The sequence below is a fragment of the Nicotiana tabacum genome, chromosome 11 (genome assembly GCF_000715075.1).
Source record: "Nicotiana tabacum cultivar K326 chromosome 11, ASM71507v2, whole genome shotgun sequence".
Taxonomy (NCBI): domain Eukaryota; kingdom Viridiplantae; phylum Streptophyta; class Magnoliopsida; order Solanales; family Solanaceae; genus Nicotiana; species Nicotiana tabacum.
Window position 1 is genome coordinate 33,941,586 of NC_134090.1, and position 20,184 is coordinate 33,961,769.

Consider the following 20,184-nt stretch of genomic DNA (forward strand, 5'->3'; position numbering starts at 1 on the left):
GGGCGATTGGGTATTAGTCTTATAATACTTCAATCCCCGTTTTTCAAGTTCGAGATATTTACCTGACAAGTTTTGAAGTATGGGGCATTTGTAGAAATGCAAAATTTTATTGGATTTAAATTCATAAAATTCTTTGGATTGTACTTTAAATTCAAGGTATATTAGTTCAAATAAACATTATGGACTAATATAATTGAATTAATTACTTAAGTCCAATAATATTGACCGGGATAGCCAATTAGTTGGGCTACAAATGATGAGCCCACTTCAATAGGTCAATATGTCATCTTCCTAGAGCCCAGTTTGGTGCCATGTGTCAAATGACGTAGCACGCCAAGTCAAACGGGAAAAGCTAATAGGATCATGCCATGTGTCAAAATGACAAGGCATGCCAACTCAAATTAAAAGGCCAATGAAACCGCGCCACATGTGCAAGTGACGTGTTTTGGCCAATCAAATGCGGCCTTGTCACACTTCAATTTGATTGGTCGGAAAGAGTTTGTTCTTATCACAACTCCTCTCTCTCACAACTATAAATAGGGGTCTTTATAACCCAGAAAAGACACCAGAAGTTATAACAAAAAGCAAGAGAGAGCTCGTGGATCAAACGCTGCAGATTTCTCTAAAAGCTACAAGCATTCAAGTGTTCTAAGGATTAAAAGATCAAGACGAAGATTCAAGAACAAGCTGCAAGCCCTTGGATTAAAATACGTCAAGATCAAGATCAGGCCTCAAGCACTTGGATTAAAATAAAATAAAATTCAAGATCAAGCTCAAAAGCTCTTTTATTTACTGTGGAAAAGTAGAATCAGAGAAATCATAGAGATTGTAACACTCAAATACTCGAAATAAAATACTACGATTGTTGTGATATTTTCGATCTTGATTTTATTTTCTCGACGCAATTTTATTATCTACAGTCGTCCTCCCTTAAGTAAGATTTTCCTGTTCTGATTTCGACCCATACAGTTATATCTTGGCTTAATTACCTGTGGTAGTTGAGAGATCAAAGAAACAAATGCTAGCGTTTAATAAAGAAAGGGTTAAAACTAAGATAAAGGGGTGGAAAAGTAATTTCTTAAGTCCTCAGGTGCTATGACCCAAAATTTAACCATGATCGTGATGACGCCTATCGTGTTACAAGGCAAGCCTACTTCCCAAAATATTACTACTAAATCGATTATAAGAAGTTAATAAAATATTTCAATATTTAAATTTTTCATAAACTAAATCAACTCTAAATATAATATAGAAAAATACGGAAACGAGCCCCAAACATTTGGGTGTCACTAAGTCATGAGCGTCTAAAACTATAAAGTAAGATATATAAACTGTCTAACTATCCAAAAGAAGAAATGACAAGAGGAATAATAAGGTCCTGCGGACACTAGCAGCTACATTGCAATCTCCACAGATAACCGGCCTGAACTCAACGATCGCCGCGCTCTAACTAAGGAACTGAGTAGTAGTGACGAGCTAAGTAAAGCAGTCCAATTATTTATTTTTACAATTTAAAAAAAAAATAAACAGAAATAAACAGGTAAATTTCATAAATCAGTAAATGCCACAAAGAAATTTAACAGATAAATACAGCAACAACGCAAATAAATACAACCTCACAGCAGTATCACCCCATCACTTATCACTCGCACTCAGCACTCAATAAGATAACAAGAGACTTACATTTCTTTGTCTCCTTTTACCCTGATTTTTGCCTATTTCAGGACCTCTCAAATGGGAAGGTGGGGGAGGGGAGGATTGGTAGGGAGAAAGATAGACTTTACTTGCTGGTCCCAAAAGCTTCTCTGGAAACAATACACAACCAACCGTAAAAGGATTAAGTGTATAGATAGTAAAGGAGGATATATTTATATGGCACAAAAAGTTAGGACATGCATCTGGAGGATCTCTAAAGGAACTGCTTGGATATAAATTAGAAGATTGTAAGTCTGTAATAGATAGTTGTGATGTTTGTCCAAAGGATAGGCATGTAAGACAACCTTTTTCATTGAACGGTACTAAATCTACTAGAACTTTTCAATTGCTGCATTTAGATGTTAGGGACCTTGCAATACACCAACATTTGATGGTAATAAATTCTTCCTCACAATTGTAGATGATTACTCTCATGTGACTTGGATCTTTCTCTTGCAATTTAAAAGTGATGTTATGATTGTTTTTAAGTCATTTCTTAAGCTGATACAAACACAATTCAATAGAATAGTACATATAATTAGGTCTGATAATGGTGGAGAGTTTGTGAATTCAGCAACGCAAGACCTATGTAAGTCTATGAGAATAGTTCACCAGAAAATCCATGTTTATACACCTCAACAAAATGATGTAGCTGAGAGAAAACACATACACCTACTTGAATTTGCAAGGGCTTTCAAATTTCAAGGTCATATCCCAATGGAATTCAAGGGACATTGTGCCCTGGCTGCAACATATGTTGTTAACAGGCTACCATCACAAGCATTTGATGGTAAGTCACCATATGAGTTGTTCTTTGGCAAGAAGCCTTCTATTTCTCATCTAAAAACACTGGGTGTTTATGTTTTGCAAACGCCCTACCTAAGACTGATAAGTTTCCTAGTAGAGTTGTCAAGGTAGTATTTATGGGATATTTTTGTGTCACTAAGGGATACATCCTCTATGATTTAGATAGACACAAGTTCTTTATCAATAGAGATGTGCTGTTCAGAGAATCTATGTTTCCCTTTAAAGTTCAAAATGATGAGTTTTTAGCTAAAATTGTTCTTTATCTTTAGGGGTAGGTTTAACTTTGTCCTTTACCTATTACCTTGAGCACCTATTATCCTTTAAGTTTGCTAAAGTTGATCAGTTTTAGTCTACCTAAAAGAATTCAAACGAAGAGTCCTAATTTAAATGAAAGATGCATGAGTCTTTATCTGCAGTGGTGAAAAAAGAGACTTTGACCGGACTGTTCTTCACTTATTCTTCTTTGAAATCCCAATTCCATTTTTTCCCAAATAGCCACATCTTTCTTTTCGTGCTGCTATACATACAATTTGCCTGTAATAGCAACTTTAACTTTGCCTTGTCATTTTTTTCTTCTAAATTTTGATCGAAAGAGAATAGAAGAGGGACAAAGAAAGGGAACTAAAAAAATTATTTTTCCCCATATCCAGATTAATGAGGAATGGTGGATGAGCTTTTGATCTTGAGTGAATTTTATCAAATCAAGCGACGAGGATATGGTGTATTTATACTTTGGATTTGCTCCTGCCCGTAAACTACACATCTACACCTATTAACCCAATCTATCTTTGAAAGATCACCTAACTAGTGTTTGGAAATTGCGAAACAAAATGACACAAAAATAACTCTTATGATTCACTACATCGGTTCTACAGAATTTGCATATTGAAAGTCTCTTTACCCAGTTGATTCAGTGAAACTACCGTTAGTTTTTAGGTATGCATTTGGGTTTTCTTTTAAATGGACTAAACCTGCTTAACTTTTGCTAACTTAAAATACAATAGGTGCTCTAGGTAATAGATAAAGGACAAAGTTAGACCTACCCCAAAAGATAAGGGACAATTTTGACTAAAAACTCGACTTAAGGAAGCAAATTTGTCCATGTATTTCCAGCACTACTGTTGATGATTCTGGTACTGAAGGTGCAAATACAGAAGATCCTATTGGTGCAACTGTGTGTCTCATATCAAAATGCAGGTGATATCATTCCCGATCTTGAGCAGTGCATAATTCAACCAGCATTGCACATTCACATACTGCTAAAGATCAAACTTCCGTTACCACTGAAAGCTCCTCTTCTATGATCAATGATTTAGAGGCTATCACAACCTTCCCTTCTCCTCCTGTTATAGGAATATATCCTGATCCCCTTAGAAGATCACAAAGGGAATCTAAAGAACCTGTTTGGCTGGCAGATTATGTCACCATAAAGAAATCAGTTAATAATATCTTATATCCAATCCATAACTATGTTTCCTATGATGATCTTTCTCTTTCTTACCAGGAATACTTGGGTGTTTTCTCTTTTGTTCTTGAGCCCAAAACCTTTTAGGAAGCTTCTAAGGATGTAAGATGGGTTGAAACTATGCATGCTGAGATTCAAGCTTTGCAAGACAATAGTGATGTGGAGAGATTCAAAGCTAGGTTGGTAGCTAAAGGCTACAATCAAATGGAGGGTCTTGATTACAATGAGGCCTTCTCTCCTATAGTTAAGATCACCATTGTGGGAACTGTACTTTCCTTGGTAGCAATGCACAATTGGCCAGTTCATCAGCTAAATGTATATAATGCATTTTTGTAAGCCAACTTATATGATGAGGTCTATATGCACTTGCCACAAGGTTTTACAAGTCAGGGGGATTCTGGGTCATTATGTAAACTTGTAAAATCTCTCTATGGTCTGAAACAATCAAGCAGACAATGGATACCTAAAGCTAATAGAGGCCTTGGTGCAGTGTGAGTTCAAATAAAGCAACCTAGATCATTCATTGTTCATCAAGAGGAATGGGACTTTTATCTTTAAATAGTTGAATCGATTAGATTTTATGGGTGTTTGGACATAATATTTGTAAAATTTCGGTTAAAAGTGAATTTTACATTTTCCACCAGGTTGTATGCTTCTTCCGAGCTGCCTCTAACTCAGGTCGGAGGCTCTTAGCCTCCCCTTCATGTTGCTCGCTGAGAAGTTTGCAAGCATATCTCTTTTCAGTGAGCCTGGAATCTTGGCCTCATACTGGTTTAACTCTTCTCGATATCGGAGAAAAGTCTTGTAATGAAGCACCGAGGCCTACAAATAAAAAAAAGTTATGATTATCTACAAATTAATCTAAGTACGGATTAGAAGTTATTAAGAGGCATATGAAATTACTCGGTTTAACGCATGTTGTGCTTCATTGAATAGGCAAGGCGTGTCTACCTCGTTCATCTTGGTCCTACTCGGTCACCAGGAAATTGAAGATAACTGGCCACCCCTACAGGGGTAGAGAGGACCCGAGCATCCTCCGGAATAGACATGATGATCGATCGATTCCGATTAGGATTCACACTCCGAGCTGGGAATTGGTTGACTAGTTTCGGTCTTGAGGAAGGCCCACTTGTTGCCGAAGATGGACTCTTCCTTGGCACCGGTAAGTCACCCAAACTGGCGGCGTCCTCTATGGTGGTAGCATCTACACCGTCAGAAAAGTTGTGAAAGGGGTCTTCCGCCCCTTGGGGCCCCTAGTTAGGGCGTCCTTTCAGAATCTAAGCCTCGTTAAACATGGACTCAATGAATGAAGGCGACTCAGAGAGGTCTATCACACCGAGCACGTCCTTTGGCACATTGCCCACTACCCGGGAAGCATCGACCATGGCCTCTTTGTCGACTTCCCTAACTTGAGGCAAAACAGCCTTGCCTCCCTCTAGTTCGGAAGCCTCGGCCACAACTTCCTTATCGGCCTCCCTAAGTTGAGGCAATTCAATTTCGCCTCCCTCTAGTTCGGAAGCCCCTTGTCCCTCAAGCTGCGATGGCTCTCGGGCCACCATATCAAACTCTCTTTTTCTTTAAACTCATCCCTCAGCCGGTGGAGTGAGTCTGATGAGAGCGCTCGAGCGCTGGTGCTTTCTTTGGATTTGTGCACCAACCTCCTCCTCAGTTTTTTCTTCTCTGAGTTTGGAGAATTCGGAGCTGTTTTTCTCTTTTTCTCCTCACCCTGTCTCAAAGTAGAGGACTCGGTAGGGAAATCCTCATCACCGGATAGAGGCCTCATGCTGACGTCCTTGGATTAACCTGCACAGGGAAATGAAACAAGTAAGAACTTAGCGACACAAAAGAAACCCAAGCATTATTCACACAGAAGAGGAATCTCACCATTAGAACGGGCCTCCCACCGGCCCTTCAAGAGTTCAAGCCATGCGCGCTCGGAATATAACTTTTGTGACACGATGCCCTCAACCCACTCCTTGAGTCGAGGGATTGCATTCAGGACCCGAGCAATAGCTGCACCACCACCAAGCACCAATAAGAAGGAGGGAAAAAAGAGTAAAATGAAAATTTTGGAAAAAAAAAGTTTTACTTACGTTTTGTGTTTCACTTCTCGGGGAACGGCATGGGCTCAGCTGGGATCAGGTCCGAGGTCCTCACTCGGACAAAATGGCCTAGCTATCCTCGATTCTGATCTTCATCGATACCCGAGAATGGGGCTTTACTAGCCCGACGCACGAGCTTGATCAGTCCCCCCAAAGAGTTGGGGACTGTATAGGCACATAAGTTGGTCAATGGTGAACGAACATCCATTGATCTTGCTTACAAAGAACCGGAGTAACTTTTGCAGAAGCTTATGTTGACTAGGTCCAACGGGCCCAGCATAAAGGGATAAGTGTAAACACTTAAGTATCACTCGGCGTGGGTGGTGATATCTTTATCGGGCCCGGGAACCACCATGTCCTTGCTAACCTAGTTGCAATTCTTTTTGACTATGGGGAGAATTTCTTCGGTTATCGAGTAGATGTACCTCGAGACCTTCTCACATCGGCCCGGTACGGATGAAGATTTTTCAATCTTAAAATAGATAGTCACCGAGCACCCACCATAGATGAACGTGCTCAAAGGGGGTTCTGTCGGTGGTTCCTCAACAGCAGTACGTGGAACGGTCTCCTTGACGGCCGACCGTGATATAGAAGTAGTTTCTTTTTAGGGAACGATTTTTGAAGTCTTCGCCATCTCTTTTTAAAATGAAGGGAAAAAGAAGAAAAGGAAGTTAGAGCAGTACGCTTGATGATTTGGGGTAACGATCTTCACAAAAAAACTCAAGGAATCAGAGTATAAGTACCAGAAAATAGTGAAATTTCTAAGGAACAAGGGTAGAGAGTTGGGAAGTAGAGTTTGAATAAAGAAAGGGGTACTTATAGTTTTCAAATGACGGTTTGCATCCAGGAGTGACCGACTGGAAACTGACGAGTATTTAATGCCATTAAGACTTGACTGACGCGGCATTTCGCTTATTTATTCATTTCTATCGCAGGATATCGAGGTGAGAATCGGGAGCTCATGTCGTTTCTCGTTAACTACTCTCCGGAAAATGAGGGGACTATCTGTATATGGTAGAAATCGGGATCGTCTACGACATGGTAGATCGGGCTCGGAACATGAGGGACTGAAGAATGTTCATTCTCGAGAACATTGAGTTCGTGATCCCGAAATCGACCTTGACCCCTGTCACGCCCCAACTTCGGGAGGCGTGACCGGCGCTCAATCAAGTGAACCCAACTGAGGAAGCCTTATCAACTGCTATCTACCCAACTCAATAGGAATAAGGAAGCCATGCTTACCTTTATTTAAACTAGAAAAGATAGTACATTCAACTTCTTAGTTCATTTTATATCACAACATTTAAAATGTGGTTAAACTTCCAAGGTTCCATACAAGTTATAGTGTATAAGAAAGCAAGAGTACAACGTTACAACATGGTCCATTGACCTATCCAATACCCATACAAAACCCACACAAACGTCTATGGAGCCTCTAAGGATACAAAAGACGTGATAACAATGCCGACAACAAGGCCCCGACTATACCTCAAAAGTGAAAGCCCAAAATAAGAAGATGTACAATATAACCCATTGAAAGAGAAAGGGGCTCACCATGACATTGAGAAGAAGGTACTCCGCTATGCACGATCGGCACTATCTGCAATGGAGCCACCTACATTCATAAAAAATGTAGCGCCCCCGGCAAAAGGGACGTTAGTGTCATCGAATAGCACTAGTATGTATAACTAAACACCATTTTACTAGAAAGAACTATCAAGCAAGTACAAGTAAATCACATGAGTAAATCAAATATGCAATTCATTCAATCCTTCATATAATTTCCAAAACTTAGTTTGGGGCATTTCTTTCATATCTTCATCACTGTTCTCAATACCACAACTATTTTGAGCGGAGTCCAATCACAACCCAAATGGCTAGGTTGCCTCGTTAGAGGCATATATCTCAATTACTATTTCATTTCCCTTATCCGGAATTCAATATCAGCACATTACCACTATGTGTGCGGCATGGTGTCCGATCACGACCCGATCGACTAGGCCGCCTAATCTAGGCGTTGTTCCTTTCTCATTAGTCATCACATCTGAATCTTTATTTCATATATATATCATATCAATTCCTTGGCACTCAGGGCCACCATTATCACATCGTTTTCCATTTTCAGTATTCATCTTGCAGGTTGTGATCATAGGCATATACAAAAGTAATTCAAGTTGCAGTACAGGTAAGTGGGCACATAGCTAGCATGAATAATTCTCAGTTTCTATCTTGGCTCATAGCCTAAGCATTTCAACACATAATTGTATTCTTCATACTTCTCTAATTATCAAGAATGGTACATTACTCACATTGAGGCACATCCTTCACGTATATGTGTAGTTAATTGCAAATCAATTAATGCGCAATAACAATCAATACATTAACCAATTCAAATCTTACCACACTTTCGTAAACGCCAACGGAGCTCAATTTCTAATAAAAGGGGATTTTAGCCATACATACCTTAAAGAGCTTTTCCTTAAGTTACTACAACATTCCGGAAATTCTAGCAATGCCCATCTACTTCGAGACATAACAAAATTGAACACAAATTAGGAAGATATTCATAGTTCTAGCTCATTTGAGCACTTTATCAAACACCATATGAGCGTTAAATCTTTATGGTCCTTTTATAGAGGATTTAATCAACCCACAACCCATACTTTTCCATTTTTAGCTCAACCATATTCCTACACCATTTGATAACATATGCAAACAAGATAACAACTCCAATACCCACAAACTTTCTTAATAAATACCCACCTTTGGCTAAAATTCGAAATTAAGGGTTAGGGTATAGAATCTTACCTCAAGGATGAAAACCTAGTGTGGTTTTCCTTGTTAATCCTTCAAGATTTGAGCAAGAGTTGCAGAAGAATTGATGAGGAACACTTTGCCATTCTAGAGCATTCTCTTTCTCTCTCTAAAAGTATCTGATTTTTGCTCAAGAAATGGTCCCTTCCATCTATTTGACGAAATGAGGTCGTTTTATAACAAAAAACCCGATTCTGTATAGCCACGCCACATGGGGTGCCGCATGGGGCACCACGGTTGTGAAAAAAGTGCTCAGAAAACGTTTTTTGGATGCTCTTTGTACCTCCCTACAGGTGCGTCGCATGGGGCACCGTATGGGGCACCACGGTAGTGTAGAATTCTGTGCTGCTTTTGGTAATTTGGTCATAACTTCTGGTATGAGTGTCCGAATGACGAATGGTTTGAAGCGTTGGAAACTAGACTCAAAGACCTTTCATTTGATAGGTTGGGCATCACACAAAACCTTATATAAATATAGATATACTTGTCCAAAGTGAGGTCTTGTGCGTACTCATTTACAACTTTAGTCTATTTGGTAATTTTCCAACTTGTCTTAGACTTAGGCTTCTCCTTAGACCCTAAATCAATTATAATAAGACTCATACACTTATTACCATATCCAAATTATATCCATAATATTAATCCTCATTTGCACGCAAGATAAAATAATTAGCCTACCTTGGCACCTCGAAATCTTAAATTACTAAGCAAAATTTTCTGGGGCTTTACATTCTCCCCCGCTTAAGATCATTCGTCCTCGAATGAGGATCAATGTTCATTCATTAGCCATCCTTATGTAACTTTTGCTTTTTCACATCATGAAATATATCAACAGCCCCGAATTTGGCTAACTCCTTAAATTTCCGAAAATTTCGCCAGAGTTTCCTTTGTAACTAGGACTATCTACCTGTCAGAGGGCCCCAGATACATATCCTAATAGCATATACATGTTCCATAGACATAACATAACTGGTTCAACACCAACCATGGCCGCATAGGCAACATATATAACCAAAAAAGGAATAGTTTAACATAGATCAAATCAAAAGATAAGAGTTCATAGGAACCAAATGCATGAAAGCTATTACAAAAATATTCAACCAAATGTGGGTACTTCTTTCTCATTTATTCCTCGGCTTCCCAAGTGGCTTCCTCAACCTGCTGGTTCCGCTATAACACTTTTATAGAGGCAATTTCCTTATTTCTCAATTTCCGGACTTGCCTATCAAGAATGGCAACTGGAATTTCTTCATAAGATAGTTCTTCATTAACCTCAATAGCTTCAATTGGTACAATAGCGGACGAATCTACCACTACCTTCTTCAATATAGACACATGGAAGACCGGATGTACCAACGACATCTCGGGTGGCAGCTCGAGCTTGTATGTCACCTGACCAATCCTCTGAATGATTCTGTATGGTCCGACATACCTCGGACTTAATTTCCCTTTCTTCCCGAATCGCATGATTCCCTTCATGAGGGAAACCTTAAAAAATACCCAATCATCTTCTTTTAACTCCAAATCTCTACGACGAATGTCCGAATAAGACTTTTGGAGACTCTGAGCAGTTTTCAACCTCTCCTTAATAATTTTGACTTTCTCCATGGCCTGATGCACGAGGTCTGGCCCTATCAATTCTGCTTCTCCAACCTCGAACCACCCAATGGGAGACCTGCATCTCCTACCATACAGTTCCTCAAATGGTGCCATCTAGATACTAGCATAGAAGCTGGTGTTGCAAGCAAATTCTATGAGTGGCAAATGGTAATCCCATCTACCTTTGAAATCAAGAACACAAGCACACAACATATCCTCAAGCGTCTGAATGGTCCGCTCAGCATGCCCATTAGTTCGTGGATGGAAGGTTGTTCTATGATTTACATGAGCACCCAAACCTTGCTGAAATTTCTTCCAAAAGTTTGCCGTGAATTGAACCCCTCGATCTGAAATAATTGAGATTGGAGTGTTAGGCAACCTGACTATTTCTTGGATATAAAGTTGAGCATATTGTTCCATTGTGTCAGTAGATTTGATTGGCAAGAAGCATGCTGATTTCGTGAGTCGATCCATGGTTACCCAAATTGAGTCAAACTTGCGCGTAGTGCGCGGTAATCATACCACAAAATCCATATTGATCATTTCCCATTTCCACATTGGAATTTCTATGCTTTTTAACATTCCTCCAGGCCTTTGATGTTCAGCCTTCACTTGCTGACAGTTCGGACATTTTTCCACAAAGTCCGCCACATAACTTTTCATGTTATTCCACCAATAAACTTCTTTGAGATCATGATACATTTTTATAGAACTTGGGTGTACGGAATACCTAGAAGTGTGAGCTTCTGCCAAAATCCTTTCCCGAAGACCGTCAATATCTGGAACACATAGGCGGCCTTGGTACCGTGGGGTACCATCATCCATGCCAAGGGAAAAAGTTGTGGTCTTGTGTTTATGAATCCCCTCTTTCAGTTGTGCTAACAATGAATCGTTGAATTGCTTCTCTTTCACTTCCGTCACAAGCGATGATTCAGCCCTATTCTGCACAATCACTCCTCCTTCATTAAAGTCCTCCAGGCGAACTCCCAAACTAGCCAACTGGTGAACCTCCCTGGCCAACGGCCTCTGATATGCCTCCAAATGAGCCAAACTGCCCATAGATTTTTGACAAAGAGCATCCGCTACAACATTAGCCTTTTCCGGGTGATAGAGAATCTCAATATCATAGTCCTTGAGTAACCCGATCCATCCTCTCTGTCTCAGATTCAACTCCTTTTGTTTAAAAAAATATATTGAAGGCTCTTGTGGTTCATAAATACATCAACGTGGACCCCATACACATAATGTCGCCAAATTTTATACAAAACTACCGCCGCAAGTTCTAAGTCATGTGTTGAATAGTTCCTTTCATGATTCTTGGGTTACCTAGAGGCATAAACTATCACCTTAACATGTTGCATCATTAGTGGAACATCTTTATCACATTTCTCTTACATAAGACCTCGCACGAATCGAGTTCTACAATAATTTCCATGATATGGTTACAATCTCCTATGAATACTTGCAACTAACTCTTCCAAATTCTCAACAAAAGACATTACTGAATGAGTTTTCTTATAGAACCGTCTATTTCAAAGGAATAACATCTTCTAGCATGCGCACCCACTTTAATATCATCAACATGCATGACATTGCATCAAATCTAATGTAACATTGTGCTCAGACCTTTCCTGGTCAACCTCTTTTCTCCTTGTGTGCCTTATAGGATTTAAGAAACCACTCCACTTTCCCTTGTGAACATTCTCATGATCTCTCTTTACTGTTCAATACTTCCCAAAACATATATCAACACTCTTCATACATATTTAATTCAGAAAGTACCACTGGCCCGAACAACATGTTGGTACCATCTTTTCTTTCTAACTGGAATATTCATTCACATTCTATTTTGCTCATAATGCATAATTGATGGCCTTATTTTGCCACACACTTGTCTACCTCCCGTGAACTTGTAATATCATTGTGTCTGGTTTAATGAGTCTATCATACCACAACTTTACCACCAGTAGTCTCACTTTTCATTATATGTAGACATGAACTATCTCTAGCTCCTTTAGTTACCATTCAGTGTCACCCAAGTTGGTAGCATTACGGTTAGTCCTTTATACCTTCTATTAACACTTGTGCTCCAGGCGAGTCCACCATTCTGATATGAACTATTTTGTGATAACCATGGACATCTCAATTTATAGATTTTCTTCCCATTTCTTCTCGCCTCATTATTCCTAGTTAGTGAATAGCCACACACTCTTCCACACGTTACGTGGTCTTTTTCCTTAATTTTTTTTCATCCAGCTCACCTCTTAACTCTTGTTAGGATATCAGTGGGAAAATGTGTTATCACTTAACACTTCTTTGCTTGTAAAATTCTCTAGAGGCTCTCTATCAAGTCCAAATACCCTCTTGGATTATTATAGCATCACATATATTTCTCCCACTCGTTCCACCTTTATTAACGCCTTGGTACTTTGGTTAAATCACAGATCTATGATTAACCCATTCTAAAAACTCGCAACCTTCCACATTTGACCTATAGTACTTACTTAGGTTCCATTGTTCCTAACCCTCTAACAAGTATAAAATCCCTTTACAAACATACTCTTAGTTTCTAGGATCGTTGACCCGATCATCCACATTTCCATGTATGAAGAATTTACCTTACTTAACCTTCCACCCTTATTTTGGGGTACTAGTGGTCTACCATTAGCATACCCTTTCAAATAATCACGTTATCCATTATCACTTTTCTAGACTACGCATGTCTTCAACAACATACTCAAACATCATAGCTACATGGTCTTACTTTTGTTTCATTGTATTAAGTGGCCTTACTATGGTCCTTCCTCCCCCACTTAGGGCGAATGTCCTGGATTTTGACAGAAGTCTTGAATTTAGCGACTTCATGGACATATGTTTCATTTCTCTATCCCTCACATATATGTTCGACTATTAGGGAGATTGAAGTAACAATGGTATTAACCTCATAAGTTCTCATTTCTTATTCAGCCACATGGGCTTGGGATTTCAATTCCTCATATCAATATCCTTTAGGAGTGTAATATCAGTTCGTACACTTCTGGATTTTTATAAAGTTCGATGTACATGGGTCTTCTCATCGGGGTTCAATTGACTCTCCTTTCATAACTTCTTGTCTCCCATAAGAGACCTACATATTTTTCATTACTCTCTTAATCATGCCTTAGATATATCACATGCTTATACAATAAATTTTCTTTTACACCTTAGGATAATTTACATACTTCTCACACTATCCACATGTGCTATTCAAGCTTATATAGCACTTATCAATTCAATGTTTCTTTAGAAGTGGTAATCATTTTTAACACTTTTCTTGAATAAATTATGATTCTGGTACGATGTACGTATCTCATATATTCGTACCATTCGTTCAACACGATACATGTGCTATCTCCTTAATATTCAGGCCTTTTCCCATTTGTCATTCCATATGACAACATTACTTGAAATAGACGAAAAAACGTTTAAACTTAGCTTGAATCTTAATGCACGAGTTAGAAGACAATCTTATTGTCAAGCTTTATCGCACGATCTAGAGTGTTGAAGAAGGGTAACATTTCTAAATGTCCGTGTAGCCTCTAACTTATATATGTGGTCGACAACACCACCGATAAGAAGGAATCTACTAGACATGGCTCCGAGATATCCTAGGATACTTTAAAACCTTAGGCTCTGATACTAAGTTTGTCACACCCCAACTTCAGGAGGCGCGACCGGCACTCAATCGAGTGAACCCAACTGAGCAAGCCTTATCAACCGCTATCTATCCAACTAGATAAGAATAAGGAAGCCAAGCTTACCTTTATTTAAACTAGAAAAGATAGTAAATTAAACTTCTTAGTTCATTTTATATCACAACATTTAAAACGTGGTTAAACTTCCAAGGTTCCATACAAGTTATAGTGTAGAAGAAAGCAAGTACAAGGTTACAACATGGTCCATTGACCTATCCAATACACATACATAACCCACACAAACGTCTACGGAGCCTCTAAGGATACAAAAGACGTGATAACAATGCCGGCAACAAGGCCTCGGCTATACCTCAAAAGTGAAAGTCCAAAATAAGAAGATGTACAATATAACCCCTTGAAGGAGAAAGGGGCTCACCAAGACTTTGAGAAGAAGGTACTCCGCTATGCGCGATTGGCACTATCCGCAATGGAGCCACCAACATTCATAAAAAAAAATGTAGCGCCCCCAGCAAAAGGGACGTTAGTGCCATCGAATAGCACTAGTATGTATAACTAAACACCATTTTACTATAAAGAACTATCAAGCAAGTACAAGTAAATCATATGAGTAAATAAAATATGCAATTCATTCAATCCTTCATATAATTTCCAAAACTTAGTTTGGGGCATTTCTTTCATATCTTCATCACTGTTCTCAATACAACCGCTATCTTGAGCGGAGTCCGATCACGACCTGACCGGATAGGTTGCCTCGTTGGAGGAATATATCTCAATCACTATTTTATTTCCCTTATCCGAAATTCAATATTAGTACATTACCACCATGTATGCGGCATGGTGTCCGATCACGACCCGATCGGCTAGGCTACCTTATCTAGGCATTGTTCCTTTCTCATTAGTCATCACATCTGAATCTTTATTTCATATATATATCATATCAATTCCTTGGCACTCAGGGCCACCATTATCACATCATTTTCCATTTTCAGTATTCATCTTGCAGGTTGTGATCATAGGCATATACAAAAGTAATTCAAGTTGCAGTATAGGTAAGTGGGCACATAGCTAGCATGAATAATTCTCAATTTCTATCTTGGCTTATAGCCTAAGCATTTCAACACATAATTGTATTCTTCATACTTCTCTAATTATCAAGAATGGTACATTACTCACATTGAGGCACATCCTTCACGTATATGTGTAGTTAATTACAAATCAATTAATGCGCAATAACAATCAATACATTAACCAATTCAAATCTTACCACACTTTTGTAAACGCCAACGGAGCTCAATTTCTAATAAAAGGGGATTTTAACCATACATACCTCAAAGAGCTTTTCCTTAAGTTACTACAACATTCCAGAAATTCTAGCAATGCCCATCTACTTCAAGACATAACAAAATTGAACATAAATTAGGAAGATTTTCATAATTCTAGCTCATTTGGGCACTTTATCAAACACCATATGTGCATTAAATATTTATGGTCCTTTTATAGAGGATTTCATCAGCCCACAACCCATACTTTTCCATTTTTAGCTCAACCATGTTCCTACACCTTTTGACAACACATGCAAACAAGATAACAACTCCAATATCCACAAACTTTCTTGATAAATACCCGCCTTTAGCTAAAATTCAAAATTAAGGGTTAGGGTATAGAATCTTACCTCAAGGATGAAGATCTAGTGTGGTTTTCCTTGTTAATCCTTCAAGATTTGAGCAAGAGTTGTAGAAGAATTGATGAGGAACACTTTCCCACTCTAGGGCATTCTCTCTCTCTAAAAGTATCTGATTTTTGCTCAAGAAATGGTCCCTTCCATCTATTTGACGAAATGAGGTCGTTTTATAACAAAAAACCCAATTTTATATAGCCATGCTGCATGGGGCACCGCGGTTGTGAAAAAAGTGTTCAGAAAACGTTTTTGGATGCTCTTTGTACCTCCCCACAGGCGTGCCGCATGGGGCGCCGCAGTAGTGTAAAATTCTGTGCTGCTTTTGGTAATTTGGTCATAACTTCTGGTATGAGTGTCTGAATGATGAATGGTTTGAAGCATTGGAAACTAGACTCAAAGACCTTTCATTTGATAGGTTGTGCATCGCACAAAACCTTATATAAATAGAGATATACGTGTCCAAATTGAGGTCTTGTGCGTACTCATTTACAACTTTAGTCTATTTGGTAATTCTCCAACTTCTCTTAGACTTAGGCTTCTCTTTGACCCTAAATCAATTATAAAAAGACTTATACACTTATTAACATATCCAAATGATATCCATAATATCATTAATCCTCATTTGCACACAAGATAAAATAATTAGCCTACCTTGGCACCACGAAATCTTAAATTACTAAGCAAATTTTTTTGGGGCTTTACAACCCCGAACGAGCTCGAGGAAACATTGTCAGTGTAACCAATAGAAGGACGAAATATCCATGAGCGGTCGGATATTATGGTGAGAATCTCGGCACGTATCAATAAGGAATCGACAGTAGAACGCATTATAACATGCATTCCAAAGCAATACATTATTTTTCTCTTTAAGCTCTTATTCAATTGTGCCTTGTTACCGATCGATACTCATCTAGTTCGAGGGTGGTCAACCTTCCAAGGCTTTAAGTGTTCAATTCATGTGATATGAATTTACTTTATCATTGTTTATATCAATTGCAATTTAATTTATTTCTTTGTGTCAAGTTAATCCACGTATCTTTAAAACCACTTACAAATTCAATTTTTATCCTATTTTGAGGGTAAGCAAACTAGAAGCCGAAGTCTAAAGAGGGGAGAATGGAAAGTTTGGAACACTAGATTTAATTATCCTGTTGGACGATACAAATTAGGTCTCTTCTTTTGTGGTAACTTGTATAGTGATTTTTTTTGAATAAAGCTTTTTGACTGACATGGATCATGAATGGTGAAGGCGCATGTAAAAGAGTATTAGACTTTGATGAGATTAATTAGAACCTCGCATCTAAGGACTAGTTTTTACATTTTTTTTTGTTTTTTTTCGAGACTTATTTTCAAAACGTTGTTTATTTATGCATTAGTCTAATTTTTGATGATAAGTTTCAAGAAAATCACTTTTCAGGTAAAAAATATTTTCTCTCGCAAAATTGTAATATTTTTTCAAGTGAAATACATGTCTAAACACAAGTAAAAATTTCAACTTCGTTCTAATTCTAATGATAAAGTGACAAATGTTGCTGCTTCTCACAAATTGTAACGATCCAACCGGTCGTTTTGAGAATTTAAGCTCCATTCGGCGGCGTAAGGTCTTGAAAAAATTTATATTATGTGTATCGACTTGCGTGCATGGTTGAATTCAGTTACCAGATGATTCAGAGTCGGATTGGAAGAAGGAACTAGTTTTGGAAGCTTAAGCGGTGAGAATTTGACCAGAATTTGACTTTTGTGTTAACGACGCCGGAGTGAGTTTTGGATGATGTCAGCAACTTTGTATGGCGATTTTGGACTTAGGCGTGTGTCCGGATTTGGATTTGGAAGTCCGTAGAGTAAATTGAGGCAATTCGGCGAAAGTTGGAAAAGTTAAAGTTTGGAAAATGGAGAAGTTTGACTCATAGTTGACTTTTGTAATATCGGGATCGTAATGCGATTTCGAGAGTTGGATCTGCTCCGTTATGTCATTTTGGAAATGTCTGCAAAATTTGGCATCATTCCGGGTTGATGTGATTGGTTTCGGCACAAGTTTTCGAAGTTGGAAGATTTGGAAGTTCATAGTCCGATTCATGGCGCGATTTTCATTTTCGGCATTGTTTGATGTGATTTGAGAACTCAAGTAAGTCTGTGTTAGGTTATAAAACTTGTTTATGTGTTAGACGGGGTCCCCGGGGCCTCGGGTGTGTTCCGGGTGGGCTATGGTTCATTTTCCCATATTTTTGAACTGCTAATATTTGTCTGCTGGTTTTCTCCTTTGCATTCGCGTATGCTTCTCCATGTTTGCAAAGAGTAATCCTGGAGGAGGAATTTATTGTTCTCCGTGTTTGCATGATCTAGTTCGCGATCACGGAAGTCTGTTTTCTCCTACTTGGCGTTCGCACCCGTCCCTTCGCTTTCGCGTAGTAGGAATTAAGAGTTGGGCATTGGTGACCATTTCTTCTACGCGTTCGCATTCCTCTATCCGCGGATACGCACGTATGCCCTACCCTCTCTCACGTTCGCGTAGGCCAGTTGTGAGCCACCAGGTTTCTCATTCTCCGCGTTCGCGATGACCAATCTTGGAAGCCTTCATTTTTCTTCTTTGCGAACGCGATCCCTCCTCCGCGTTCGTGATGCATAAATACCTGGGCAGACAGAATATATTCCCAAATCGAGGGTTACACCATTTTTATCATATCTTGACTTGTGGAGCTCGGTTTGTAGCGATTCTTTGAGAGTTTTTCAAGCAAAACAATTGGGTAAGTGTTCTTCACCTAGGACTTAATACATTCCATGATTTTATATTTGTTTTTATCATTTAAATTGTGTTTTGGGTTGAGGAAAATGTTGGTTTTTGAAGAAAATTTCTAAAATAAAAAATTATGATTTGAGGGACCAAATGGTATCGGAATTTGATAATTTTTGTATGGTTGAACTCGTATTGGAATGGGTATTCTATTTTTGTAAAAAAATTTGAGTTTCAGGGTGTGGGCCCGGGGGTCGAATTTTGGACCAATTTTTAGATTTTGTTAAAGATTGAGACTTTTTGATTCGGAATAGTTTCTTATGAGTTTTATTTGTGCTTTGAAGTTATTTTGGTCAGATTTGAGCCGTCCGGAGGTCTTTTGCACCCGAGAAGTCCATTTTAGAGTATCAGTTTGTCATCTTTGAGGTAAGTATCTTGCCTAACCTTGTGGGGGGGACTTCCCCTTAGGAATTGAGTCTTCTATGTTGATTGTAGTCTGTGTACGCGAGGTGAGGAGTGCGTGCTCATACTTATTTGTGAAAAATTGGCCTTTAGGGTTCTTAGGTCCTTATACTCTCTGTGTATGAAGTTGTTCGTGATACGTTTGAGTTCCTATTTGCTGGTTTCACTTCTACATGCTTTAGTTAGAATTAATTGCTTTAGGATTCACTCTTATTGCCTATTTGACTTAACTGAAGATTTTGCCTCTTCTATCGTCATGCTATCGTTCCATAACTGGTTATCTTTAATTGAAATTATTATTGTCTCATCCTATACTTTTTTAGCCTTTTTTGGAGTTTAGATAACCTATATCTTAATTGACTTGCCTTTATTTGGAACTATTTGACTCATGTTAGCTTCCTTATTGTTGACTCGTATATTGTGGGATCGTTGCAACATGTTAACTCTCCCTTGTTGAACTATTCCCTTTATTCCTAGCTTTCTTTACTATGGTTACGCCTTGTGAACGGGTTCTATTGTTTCTTTGTGATTTAAAGTTCTTGAGCTGATTTACTCGTCGTACTTTGTATTATTGTCATTTTTGTTGTTGTACTTATTGTGGTGATGTACGAGATTCTGACGTGCAGTAACTGTTAATTCTATTGATTGTGCTGCATATTTACTTTGGGACTATGTGACGGTATCTCGGTAGATCCCCCTGTTCTGCATATTTACTTTGGGCCTACGGAACGATTTTTCGGTAGATCCCGCTGCACATTTATGTTTGGGACTATGAGACCGTATCTCGGTAGATCTCCCTATTCTATATATTTACTTTGGGACTACGGAATAGTATTCCAGAAGATCCCTCTACACATTTATGTTTGGGACTACGAGACGGTATCCTGGGAGATCCCCTATTATTATCACTTTGTTTTGAGCTGTTGCTTTTCATTGATCCTATCCCTGTGTAGACATTCTATGTGTTGTCCGTTCTTTCCTTATGCTTACTAGCTGGTATGAACTATGTTAGGACACTTGCGCAAGCATACACGTGGCTAAGCACCATTATCAGATAAGAGGCTTCTTGGTATTGCTGAGTATAGATGCACACCCTTGTTTAATTGCCTTCCATGTGAGAATAGCTCTATTTGGCA